General features: G+C 39.9%; 1 non-coding gene across 1 annotated transcript; it reads left to right on the top strand.

The window, feature by feature from the left end:
- The first annotated feature begins 11,635 nt into the window (after positions 1 to 11,635).
- Positions 11,636 to 11,742, top strand: LOC140813401 (small nucleolar RNA R71). Its single transcript, XR_012113936.1, has one exon. It is a non-coding gene; the product is annotated as a small nucleolar RNA R71 (small nucleolar RNA).
- Positions 11,743 to 13,758: the final 2,016 nt, after the last annotated feature.

Genomic DNA, 13,758 nt, shown 5'->3' with positions numbered 1-13,758 from the left:
CAATGGAATCTGAGATGAATTCCATGCATTCGAACCAAGTGTGGAATCTCGTGGATCCAACTGAGGGAATTGCTCTCATAGGGTTTAAATGGATTTACAAGAGGAAACTTTGGGGGTGATGGGAAGGTATTGACCTTCAAGGGCGATCGGTAGCAAAATGATATACTCAAAGACAAGGAGTTGACTTTGAGGAAACCTTTTCTCCAGTTGCAATTTTCAAGTCCATAAGGATATTGCTAGCCATAGCTGTATGGTATGACTATGAGATATGGGAGATGGATGTCAAGACAACCTTTCTTAATGGGGATATTAAGGAAGAGATTTACATATCTCAACCTGAAGGGTTTACATCTGTCGGAAATGAGTATATGGTATGCAAACTTCAAAGATCTATTTATGGTCTAAAGCAGGCATCTAGGAGTTGTAACCTTAGATTCGATAGTACAATCAAAGAGTTTGGTTTTACTAAGAATCCAGAGGAACCCTGTGTGTATAAGAAGGTTAGTGAGAGTTCTTTGACATTCTTGGTGCTGTATGTTGATGACATTCTACTCATTGGGAATGATGTAGGAATGTTGCAATAAACTAAAATATGGTTAGCGAGTAAGTTCTCGATGCAAGACTTGGGTGAAGCATCTTTTGTATTGGGAATACAGATCTATAGAGATAGATAGAAAAGATTGCTTGGTCTCACCCAGTCCACATACATTGATACCATCGTGAAGCGGTTCTCGATGGATGAGTCCAAGAGAGGACATCTACCAATGTGTCATGGCGTGTCCCGATCCAAGTCAATGTCTTCCAAGACTGATGCAAAGATATCTGCGATGACACGCATTCCGTACGCATCTGCAATTGGTAGCATCATGTATGAGATGATATCTACACGTCCGGACGTTGCTTTCGCACTAAGTTTAGTGAGTAGATATCAATCGAACCCTGGTATTCCAGATTAGAAAGCTGTGAAAGACATTCTTAAGTATTTGAGAAGGACCAATAAGTTGTTCTCGGTCTATGGGGGTGGAGAACTGAAATTTGAAGGCTATACTGACTCTAGCTTCCAAAGCGATATCGATGACTCGAAGTCAACCTTTGGGTTCGTATTCATGCTCAATGGTGGTGCTGTCTCTTGGAAGAGTTTCAAGCAAGACAGTACTACAGATTCCACCACTGAGGCCGAATATATTGCTGCATCAGATGCAGCAGATGCAGCAAAGGATGCTGTTTGGATAAGGAATTTCGTCCAAGAGTTGGACGTCATTCCTAATAGATTTGCTCCTGTCCCGGTGTTGTGTGAAAACACGTGAGCTATAGCTCAAGCAAAGAAGCCAAGGTCTCACCAGAAGTCCAAACATGTATTGAGAAAGTATCACATCCTCCGAGAGAATGTGGAAAGAGAAGATGTCTCGATTGACAAAGTCTGCTCCGCAGATAATGTTGCTGATCTAACTAAGCCTTTACTTGGACCATTATTCGAGAAGCATCGCGAATCGATGGATTTGAAGCATATGGGTAGTTGGCTCTAGTGCAAGTGGGAGATTGATAGAGTAGGTGCACGTCGAGCCAAGTGTTGGCCGAATGTTCACAATGAAACTATATGTATAAACAGTCTTTAATTTAATAATATTTGAAATTATTATTTTGGCACTTCTTTATCTGTATACCCATGCTAGTTGCATAGATAAAGTCCTTGAATATACAAATAGGAGAAAGAATATGAGATGATCATATGATGAGTATCATGAAACTCATATTTGGAATACTGTATATTCTAAACAGTTCCTAGTCGATTCAGCCGCCGCTAAGAAGGATATAGGCCGCTCGAGTTCGAAACTAGTATCTGTGATGTGAGTACAATGTTTCATTGGTAGGGGACATTGTGATGTCCGAGCATGCAGATAGGTGCTCCTGCTAGAGTGCACTGAACAACCCTTCATAAAGGACTTTCCAAGTAGTTCTTACTTATCGAGTGGAAATGTCCTAGTTTATGGTTGTACACCATTAGTCCTTATGACTCGTGACAACATTGAGACTCTATATACTAGCATTGCACTTTGACTTGTTTAATGACTCCCATGGGATCATCAGGTGGCAAGGTTGAGTGTTTTGTTGAAACATATAGGAGTTGATGCATTGTAGTTGGGGATTCACCCCTTCGGGTATGGATATCCTATGTGATCTTATGTGTATGTAGTTTGAATTCTCTGATCAGAATATGGTGGTAATTATGAAAGGGGTTTCATAGATTACACCATCGATGCAACTACGACATGACACATAGTATCGATTCATTGACAACTCTCGATATACCAATGGTTGTCGAATCGGTCGGGATATATGAATTGAAGGGACCGTACTGTACGCTAACCATAATTGAATGGTTCTTGCTGGCACTATCATTTGATACCTAGGGAATCATGTAAGCGATGCTGCTAGGCGTTTAACATGATTGGTTGGGTACTATCAGATTTGAGTTCTGACGTTCTTATTATCAAGGAGTTGATAAGTAAGAATGGAGCAATTGGTGTATGCTCGAATAAGGACATGTTTAGTCCCGAATCACTTTGTGATGTGAACCCATGGCTAGTTGTATCATTGAACTATTGAGGGTCACACAAGTGCTAACTTTTTAGATCCCGTTGAGAAGTAAAATAGTTCAATGTGTTGAACGGCTTATAAAGGAGTTTATAAGCGTAAGGAAAAATAGAAGTATGACTTCTATAAGGAGAACGTAACTTTTAATTTGAGGAAGTGTTCCTAAATTAAAAGTTGGCCAAATAAATGTATTTGAAAATTGTGATTTTCATAAACATTATTATGGATTTAATTAAATCAATTCAAGTGTTGAATTAATTAAAAACTAGTGGATCTAGTAGAGTCCAAATAACTAAATTAATTCAAGTGTTTAATAATATAAATATCATTGGGCCTTGTAGAGCCCAATTAGAAATAATTATTAAACTAGTGGAATTGAGTAATATCAAGTAAAGTTTAAGTGGACTCAAATGTGTTTGACACATTTAAATAAAAGTCCATGGACCTTGTAATTGTTACAAGCTCAAATATAATTGCATGCATGAGAGATGAAAGGTTGGGAGACAACTTTTTCAATGTCCAAGGCATGGCATGCTTTTGGGATACCACAAATTTTTTGCTAAACCAAGAAAAGTCTCCCCTTCTCTCCTTGGACATGGCTTGGATGAAATTTGAGCTCATTGTCCACAATTTTTGCTTCTTCAATTGTTGATGAAAGCACACACTTCTCAAAGAAAAATGTTCAAATTTTTCTAGTGCAAAATTAGAGTGGATCTACCTTGTTAGTCGTGGATCTAATTTGAAGAAAGGAGTTCAAAAGAAATGTGAAGCTTGTAGATTGTTTACCTTGAAGAGCTAAGTTGTTTACAACTTAGTTGGAGCCAAAATCAATCCTTGTGATTGATAGGTAATTTTCTAAAACACCCTATGTATGACATATTTTGGTGTTTTTGTATTTGCTACACACTTTGTTGGTTGCTCGGTTTTCTTGTTCTTGAAAATGTATGATTTTCGTTTTAAAACTTCGTTGCGCAACCGGCACCATAACCGATCCCCTTTCATTCATTACGTGTTTTTATAGTGGCTCGTTAAAAACCTTATTAGGAAAAACTCATTGAGATAAAAACCATAATAGAGGAAAAAGAATGCAGTATGTGGACCTGTTGTGATGATTTTCAGAATTTGGTATCGACTAAGTGGAAATTCATGGGGTATGGTACTGCACAGTTTATTCTCAAACAGAAATTTAAGGCTATTAAGAAACCTCTTCAAGCGATGAATAGAAGCAATTTTAGTAACATATCCATGCGAGCTAATGTAATGAAGAAGAAGCTGGAAATTTTGCAGGTTAATTTGTTGAAGGATGGCGTAATGCCAGCAGACTATGTTGATATTAAAAGACGCACATAGATAATTTTAGAGGCCGAGAGAATGTTTATTGCCCAAAAAGCTAAGATCAACTACTTGAAACAAGGCGATCGGTGCGCCAAATTCTTCCATGATTTGATCAAAAGAAACAAAAAACGAAATGCTATCATGAGTATCACGAAAACAGATGGTAATTTATGCACTGATTCAGATGAAGGGACTTTTGGGCACTAAATTCGATAGGTCACAGCTGCACCAGGACATATTCAATGAGGGGAGGTTTGTTAATGACGAAGATTGGGTTACTCACACAATCAGTCACGGTCTCTGAGATTGAATTAGCTTTGTATGATATAGATGATGATAAAGCGCCGGGCTCAGATGGGTTTGGAGCAAAATTCTTTAAGAGGTGTTGGATTATTATTAAGGAGGATGTTTGTAATGGAGTTTCAGAATTCTTCTCCAGTGGAAAATTGCTAAAGCAGTGGAACCATTCCATCATGGCTCTCATGCCAAAGAAAGTTGCACCTACTACGGTTAAAGATTATCAACCAATCTCTTGTTGCACGGTATTTTATAATCTTATTTCTAAAATTCTTGTGAATAGGTTGACAGGGTGTTTGGGTGATCTTGTTGATGGGGCTCAAGCAGCATTTATCAAAGGGCGATCTATTGTTGATAATATTCATTTGGCCCAAGAATTGATGCGCAAGTACGCCCGTAAGCGGGGCTCTCCGAGATGTATTTTGAAGGTCAACTTGGAAAAAGCTTATGACACTTTTGACTAGGTTTTTTTGCACGATTCTCTAATTTCATTAAACTTCCCCATCAAATTTGTTAAGTGGATTATGGAGTGTGTTACTACGACATCTTACTCCATTGTCATTAATGGCCATTACCATGGAAACTTTCAAGGGCAGCGTGGTCTTCGCCAAGGTGACCCACTTTCCCCTCTTCTTTTTACATTATGTATTGAAGTACTGTCACGTATGCTGAAGAAATGACCCGATCACCGAACTACACTTTTCACCCGAAATGTGCCAACTTGAGGATAACCCATTATGCTGATGATTTACTATTGTTTTCGTATGGGGATAGACAAAGTGTTTTCATGACTATGCAATGCCTTGAAAATTTTGGAAACATGGCGGGTCTTCGCATGAACTCGTCGAAATCGAACATTTACATGGCTAGCATTGATGAGTATGTCAAGCAGGATATATTGAACTTCACGGGTTTTACCACTGGGGCTTTACCATTCAGATATTTAGGGATTCCAATTGCAGCGAAGAAGCTTTGTGCGGCGGATTACAGTGATCTCGTGAACAATGTGAATTTGAAGGTGAGTTCTTGGCCTAGAAACTCTTTATCATATGCTGGGAAAATTGAGTTGATTAGATCTATTATTCAAGGAATTGATTGCTTCTGGCTATCCATTTTACCCATTCCCAATTGTGTACTGCATTCGATACAATCAATATGTCGCAAATTTGTTTGGCCAATGAATCACCCACTTATTGCTTGGTCAATGTTATGTAAACCACTTGTGGATAGGGGCTTGGGGTTGAAAGATTTGAAAGCTTGGAACCATGCATTGTTAGCTAAAACTCTATGGAATATTCATTCAAAGAAAGATAGTCTGTGGATTAGATGGGTGAAGCATGTGTATAGTTGTTTTGGAGATGTGTGGAACTGGTGTTTGAAGTAGGATGACTCGCCGTTAATCAAAAATATTCTGTGCATTAGAGATGAGATTATCAAATTCGATGGATCCACAGGCGCTGCCATTGCTCGATTACACAGCTGGTTTGGTACGAGTGGAGGGCTTTCTAGAGCATATGATTATTTTGTCCATTCTAAGGGATCATAGCCGTGGAAACCTATATTGGCTAAGAGTTACATTCTTCCTAAGCATCGTTTTATGCTTTGGTTGTTTGCACACTCGAAGCTCATGACTCGAGATAGAATGCCATTTCTCTCTGATCATAGGTGCAAACTCTGCATGGAAGAAGATGAGTCCGTAGCACATTTATTCTTCAAATGCAGGATTTCAAAGCTTATATGGTACAATGTGCGAAGATGGTTTGACATGAGAAAGATTATGGGTTCACGCAACACATTTCTTAATGCATTCAGGAATAATTACAAAGGAAACTCAGCATTGACAAAGATGAGAATTACGGCACTCTCAGCTACAGTTTACCATGTCTGGAATCTCAAAAATAGGGTCTTGTTCGAAAAGGAGAAGATAAACATTGAAGCTATCCTCACCAAGATTAAGATTCACACCTACCGAAGTATACCTGAAGCTTCTATGATTTTATTGGGTACTGATTATTAGAGTTTGAATTGCGTTTGTATGACTATTGATCGAGTAAAACTTGCACAGTGAATAGTCCCAAAATTTATTTTATAATTGAAAGCTCGATTTAAATATCGCAAGTGCACGATAGTCAAGTTATAATAAACGTAAGTGAATACGAGTATCGATCCACAAGGACTGCGTTACAATATTTTCATTTTCAAGTAAAACTCTTTAGCAATGATAGAATGAGTTGATGATTAAACTACTGTATATCAAATAACTAAATTAATTAAAATGCAAAGAAAACGTTTCAAAGAAAGCAATGATTAATTTGGATTAAAATCAAATGAGAAACGAATCTGTTGGGAATTTATCAGTTCACCTACCACTCGTGTTTAACTAACTACACTCGACTTTTACTCGTGCATTCGACGGAATTCCCTAGACTAATTAATATACTCTGTCGAGCTATATTAATACTAATCAAAAACATGCAGTACTCAAGTGTCCCACTACCAATCATAATCAAGTCAAATCGCAACCGAATACTCATTCTCATCTACACATAAATCTCGACACTAATTTGAACGTGTGTGTGTCATGATGGGTCTAGTCATTCGTACTTCAAATAGATCAATTATCATATCATGCGAGTCACTCAATTAACACTTCAATACAAGTCTCACTAGCATGCATCCCCGTGTCCATTTATCACTAGCCATAAATTGAACTTTATTCAACTTTTAAGTGCAGATAAGGGTGTCGATAAGAAGGAAAATAAGCTCAAGTGGCTAAAAGTTGGGAGTACACCGATCATTTTCATTGTGCAATCGTCAAGACTTTTCGTCTGACTTTCCTCGTCTCCTTACATCTCCAACTTTTAGCCTAGGAATAGAATTTCATTCCTTTTATTTCGGCTCTCCCTCACCTTACATCTCCTTCTTTCTTCTCTTTTTTTTTTTTTTTTTAAATGCACAATTTTCACACATGTACTCCCTAGGCTAAGAATATAATACTTTGGATTATAGCTGGTTAGGAGTATGACATTTTAATTCAGTGCATTGGAAAGGAGGTAAATGTAAAGTTCAAGGCAAATCAAATTTTCTCATTCAAGGTCCCAATTAGCGACTTATTTTCACGGGTTTACATGCTAAATCAACTCATAAATGGTGCATTTCAAGTTAACCACACAAAACTTTAAAATTTCACCATTATTCCTACCAAATTCTAGTCCCCATACATATGTGCTCAAAAAGTTCAAATTTTGTACCAAAATTCATGCTTTAACAATCAAGAGTACCATTCACGAAGTGACCCAATCAATACTTTTGTAAACTATCAATTCAACATCATCATTGGCTCATAAACTATGTCTTCTCACCACAAACGACACCAAACAAAAGAAATGCAACGAAACTAAACAAATTAACTAAACAACCAAAACAATCTACCCCCCCTCATACTAGAGTTGTGTAATGCCCTCAGTGCACAAAACGAAACAAACACTAAAAACCAAAAAACTCATGAATGCAAATGCAACGACAGAATAAGCAAAAAGAATAAAAAGAAAGGGGAAACAGTAAACTCCCCTAGTCAGAAATCATCCTCCTCGTCATGCTCAGGCGGTGGGACTCACTCGTCAGCTGGTGGCGGCATAGGGTAATCGTACTGAAAATGGAAGGGTGGCGGGTATGCGGGTGGAGGTGGCTGGCCGGAAGTGTCGATACCCAAATGAGATGAGATCCCATGCACCAGGTATTCGATGTTCTGAATGTGAGCTTGATTAACTGCCTGGTAGGGTTCTGATAAGTGGTCCAAGCGCCCAATTCGTTGATGCGATCTCGCATGGCACAGCGGCGTGGCTGCGGAGGCGGTGGTGCATGTCCTAGGGCCGGAGGTGGTTGATCTGCTCCCCCATAATCGAAAAATACCTCCTCGGGCAGCTCAGCCTGTCTTTTCTCCCTCTTCGCTCTATAAAGAGCCTCATCAATGGCTCTCATCGGCGGTAACCACTCGTCATCATCTGCAAATATTACCCCCGCTCGGGCACACAGCTCAGTCACTATCGTCGGAAAGTAAAAAGCCAAATTGCTGCTGTTTATACACATATTAAGCTGTCTAAAAATGAGCCTGCCCACATCAATCACCATCCCAGTATAGATGGCATAAAGAACAACCGCCCGCTCACGCTGCACATCACTCGTATGACCGACCGGCATCAATCTCTTAGACAAAAACGCATACCACAATGCCACGTCCACTTCAAAAATTTTTCAAGAAAAACCGTATACGTCCCCGGTTGTTTCCACGTGGTGCCCGGATAACAGAGTGTGCGAATAATCAAATCATAATCCGGGTTAAGCACCCACGCCTGAAACACCGAATCATCCACCGGCGGTAGACCCAACATGTCATTGATAGTATGGGAATCATACGGGACTAGACGTCCCCTCACAAATGCCTTGTGCTCATTCCCCTCCGGAGCATTGGCATAAAATTCACGCACAACCGGAACCACTGCTGCGTTCGGTTGTGCCACAAAGGCATTCCACCCTCTTCCTGCTACTAGGAACTCCGCAAAATGATGGATAATAGACGAGCTAAATCCTCGCTCAGGGATTGGTTTCCTATGTAGTCTAGCATTTTCATATCTCTCCCTAGCATTATCATTCACAAACATAGACGGAGTAGACCGCGAACTAGAAGCACCATGAGTTACCTTAGATCTTTTGGGTGCCATGTAGAGAGTGGAGTGCACAAAGTATCCAACCGCCGGAAAATTGTTGAAGGTCGCCGGAGAAGCTCGCCAGAATTTGTGGAAGATGACCGGAGTTGGAAAAAATTGTAGTCTAAATGCTTCCGGGTGGATTGTAGAAAGCAAGATCGAGTCTTTGCCCTGAAAAATCAACAAATAAAGGTCTTTAGCACAAAAGAGCAAGGAAGGCGCCGATTATTTGAGGAGGAGGAGTAGGGTTCGAAGTGGGGAAGAAAAGGGAAAAAAAATTTTTTTATAGTCTGCGCGACTCGCTAGGGCAGTCAAAAGTGTCCGCCCTAGCGAGTGGTTTTCGGTGACAAATTATTTGAAACATACGAGTGCTCGCTGGGGCGGTCAGTTTTGACCGCCCTAGCGAGGGGTTCTCGCCGAAAACTTATTTGAAAAATACGAGTTCTCGCTGGGGCGGTCACTTTGGACCGCCCTAGCGAGTGGTTCTCGCCATAAAACCATTTTTTAAAAACAATCGCTCGCGGGGGCGGTCAAAAGTGACCGCCCTAGCGAGGCGTTTTCGGCGACTATGTTTTTGAAAAAAAAGCGAGGGCTCGCTGGGGCGGTCAGTTTTGACCGCCCTAGCGAGACATTCTCGAAAAAAAGAAATAAATAAAAAAATTAAAAACAATGAATGCCATGCCATGCAACTACCTAAATGCAAATGATGCGATTAATGAATAAAGGAAAAAGATAAAATCAACATAGGGAGTAGAAGTAGTTCTCAATTTATAGTCTAGAGCTCGACTTTTAACCCATGTCCTCAATGACTGTCATGGAGCCGAGTGACTCCAATTTGTGGCTCAATTGTGCCACCGATATAGTGCTTCAATCTTTGAGCGTGGACTATGAACGGCTCCTTTTTCCCATCTCGCATAGCACATGTCGGCGGTTCCTTAACGCTTGACTTCCGAGGGGTCAGGTCTCTTCGAGCTCCCAATTCATCCAATTTCATTCTCACTGGCTTCGTCCATGGGTGGTTGACATTAAAGTATGCTCCTCTCTCGGATATTTCTTCATCAGGTTTATCCTTCACTTCAGTGGTGAGGGTGACTTCCAATGAATCCTTTATAGCATCCTGCACAAATTGACACACAAGTGAATCCGATGAATCAACTATAAAACAATCATTAGTGTGCAGTGGGTGCTTAAGAGCGTTAAAAACATTAAAAGTGATTTCTTCCTTTCCCACTCTCAATCTCAACTTCCCTTCTTGCACTTCAATCACGGCCTTGCTAGTTGCAAGGAATGGTCTCCCTAAAATCAAAGGCATCTCCCTATCCTCTTCCATGTCAAGCACCACAAAATCTATAGGAAATATAAACTTTCCCACTTTCACCAGCACATCTTCTTTGACTCCTCGTGGATGTTTGACAGATCCGTCAGCTAGTTGCAAAGACATCTTTGTGGGTTTAGGCTTGCCCAATCCAAGTTTCCTGAATACAGATAAAGGTATAAGATTAATGCTCGCACCAAGATCACATAAAGCTTTAGAAAAGACCACATCACCAATCATGCAAGGGATAGAAAAACTCCCTGGATCCTTTAGCTTTGGTGGGATCTGGTTTTGTACCAATGCAGAGCAATTCTCAGTCAATTTTACCGTCATGGGATCCTCCAACTTTCTCTTATTAGCTAAGATGTCTTTTAGAAATTTAGCATAACTCGGCATTTGCATCAAGGCATCTGCAAACGGAATATTGATGTGCAATTTTTTAATTATCTCAAGAAATTTACCAAATTGTGCATCTAATTTAGCTTTCTTCATTGCTGCAGGAAAAGGTGGAGGGATAACAATTTTATTTTGTGCAATTGGTGTAGATGTAGAGTTAGAAGACTTACCTCCTCGAGTTTCCACCTCATCCTCACCGTGCTTGGTCTTTTCCTCATTAGATTCGAGTGCTTTTCCACTACGCAATTCCATAGCCTTCACATGTTCTCTTGGGTTAACTTCCGTGTTGCTTGGCAAAGCTCCTTGCTCCCTATTAGCAATCAACTTATCCAATTGTCCAATTTGATTCTCTAACCCCTTTATGGATGCATCTTGGTTCTGAAATCTCGTCTCTGTTGCAGAAATAAATTTAGTCATCATTTGCTCTAAATTTGATTTCTCCTCCCGAGGCGGTTCTGGCTTGAATCCTTGGTGCATCCCATATGGTGGACCTCTTTGTTGGCGATTTTGGTTGTTCTGACCTGCCCATGAATAGTTTGGGTGATTCCTCCATCCCGGATTATATGTGTTCGAATAAGGGTCATTTCTGGGACGGTTCTGGAACCCCACTTGTTTTACCGTTGCTCCCTCAGGCACATATAATGGATTGCCATCTTGGCAATCCTGCACATCATGCTCACCCCCACACTTATCATAGAAAATTTCTTGCAGACGCATAGCCGACCCACTCATGCTCATCCCATCAATCTTTTTATTCAACGCCTCTAACTGTGCTGAAACCGCCGCCAGATCATTAACCTGATTAACTCCAGCACCTCGTCTCTGCCTATCAGACTGAGGATGATAGCTACTAGCAGCCATTTCCTCCAATAACTCATATCCTTCCTCAGCCGTTTTTCTCAGTAAATTTCCACATGCATCAGCATCTATCATGGTACGGTTAGGAGTAATCAGACCGTAGTAGAAAGTTTGAACAACTAACCCAAGCGGCAGCTCATGGTGTGGACATCTCCTCAACAAGTCCTTGTAGCGCTCACATGCCTCGTAAAGTGACTCGTTCTCATATTGAGCAAAAGTAGTAATGTCGGCTCTAAGCTTCATAGTCTTCGACGGAGGAAAGTACTTGATCAGGAATGCCTTTGCCATATCCTCCCATGTAGTGATAGACCCTACAGTCAAACAGTTTAACCACGACTTAGCTTTATCTCTTAGTGAAAATGGAAATAAACGCAAACGAACAGCATCATCAGACACGCCATTAAACTTAAAAGTATCACAAATTTCAAGAAAGTCAGATATATGAGAATTAGGATCGTCAAGTGCACTTCCCCCAAATTGGACAGTGTTCTGAATCATCTGAATGATAGCTGGCTTGATCTCAAACTGATTGACTCGGATGACTGGTCTAACGATGCTTGGACGTGCTCCATCAAGAGACGGCTGTGCATAATCCAACATCGGTATACGCCTTGGCTCCTCTCTTTGTTGATCGCCTTCCATTCTTTCCATTGCTCTTTGCTGCTGTAGTCGACGTCTAGCTGTGCGTTCAATTTCGGGGTCGAAAGGCTCAAGCTTAAACTCGAGTGATCTTCGCATGCACCGCAAGAAAAATTTGCAACACAATGAGAGTATCAAATAACAATAAAATAAATAATACTAAAGAATTTAAATGAAAAATAAAAAATTGTGAATCAACAGTCCCCGGCAACGGCGCCAAAAACTTGATCGAGTAAAACTTGCACAGTGAATAGTCCCAAAATTTATTTTATAATTGAAAGCTCGATTTAAATATCGCAAGTGCACGACAGTCAAGTTATAATAAACGTAAGTGAATACGAGTATCGATCCACAAGGACTGCGTTACAATATTTTTATTTTCAAGTAAAACTCTTTAGCAACGATAGAATGAGTTGATGATTAAACTACTGTATATCAAATAACTAAATTAATTAAAATGCAAAGAAAACGTTTCAAAGAAAGCAATGATTAATTTGGATTAAAATCAAATGAGAAACGAATCTGTTGGGAATTTATCAGTTCACCTACCACTCGTGTTTAACTAACTACACTCGACTTTTACTCGTGCATTCGACGGAATTCCCTAGACTAATTAATATACTCTGTCGAGCTATATTAATACTAATAAAAAACATGCAGTACTCAAGTGTCCTCAAATATTTAACAGTTCAAGATTGCATTACATTCTATGGAATCCACTAGCTTTCATCCGGGTGAACTATCACTATCGACACGTACCCAATTCCGTATATCTACTAAAATTGTAAATCCGTGGTTTATACTATTTGATCGTATTGTTAATTATTCTATCGAAATCATTAACAACATGAAATAATCAAAGGAATTTAGCTAGGCTTCGATTGAAACAAGAAAGAACAATAGCATAAACAAATCACTAATAAAACCGTCGATAAATAATGTTAAACAATGAGTACGGGGTAGGATCCCCTCAAATCCCAACAAATCTAGAGTTTAGCTACTAAAATTCATAATAAAAACCAACAACAATCTAAGAATTAAAAACTGAATAATGAAAATACTAAAGATGACGACGGATGACGGCCACGACGCGTGGAAATCTCGAGGTCTTCGAAATCTCCTTTGCTCCTAGCCTTTTTTCCAAGAAAAAATGATTAAAATAATGATAAAGTCTGAAAAACGGCGTCCCCCCCCCCTCGTGTATTAGGTCTATGGTGTAGGATCGAGTCCATAAAAAATGAAACAAATCTTTTCAAATCTCGCGGCTCGCTAGGGCGGTCAAAAGTGTTCGCCCTAGCGAGAGGTTCTCGCAGAAAATTCATCGGCCATGTCCCTGGGTTCGCTGGGGCGGTCAAACGAGACGCTTGCGCAACAACTCCTCGGCCAGACCAACATGCTCGCTGGGGCGGTCAAAATGAGTCCTTCTCGATGCTTTGGCAAATATTCTCCCACTTTTTGGTTCATTTCCTACAAAATAACCACCAACTACACGAGATCAGTCATATGCTAAATAATGCTAGAAAAATGCTAAATTAAACTAAAACAAACTAATATGATGCATGAATGCGACTCAAAACCAACACTAAAAACACGTAAAAACGAGTCCTATCAACTATT

This window comes from Primulina eburnea, chromosome 14, assembly GCF_022965805.1.
Source record: "Primulina eburnea isolate SZY01 chromosome 14, ASM2296580v1, whole genome shotgun sequence".
Classification (NCBI taxonomy): Eukaryota; Viridiplantae; Streptophyta; class Magnoliopsida; order Lamiales; family Gesneriaceae; genus Primulina; species Primulina eburnea.
Note: the sequence above shows the minus strand (reverse complement) of the source record. Positions and strands in the feature narration are given on the sequence as shown.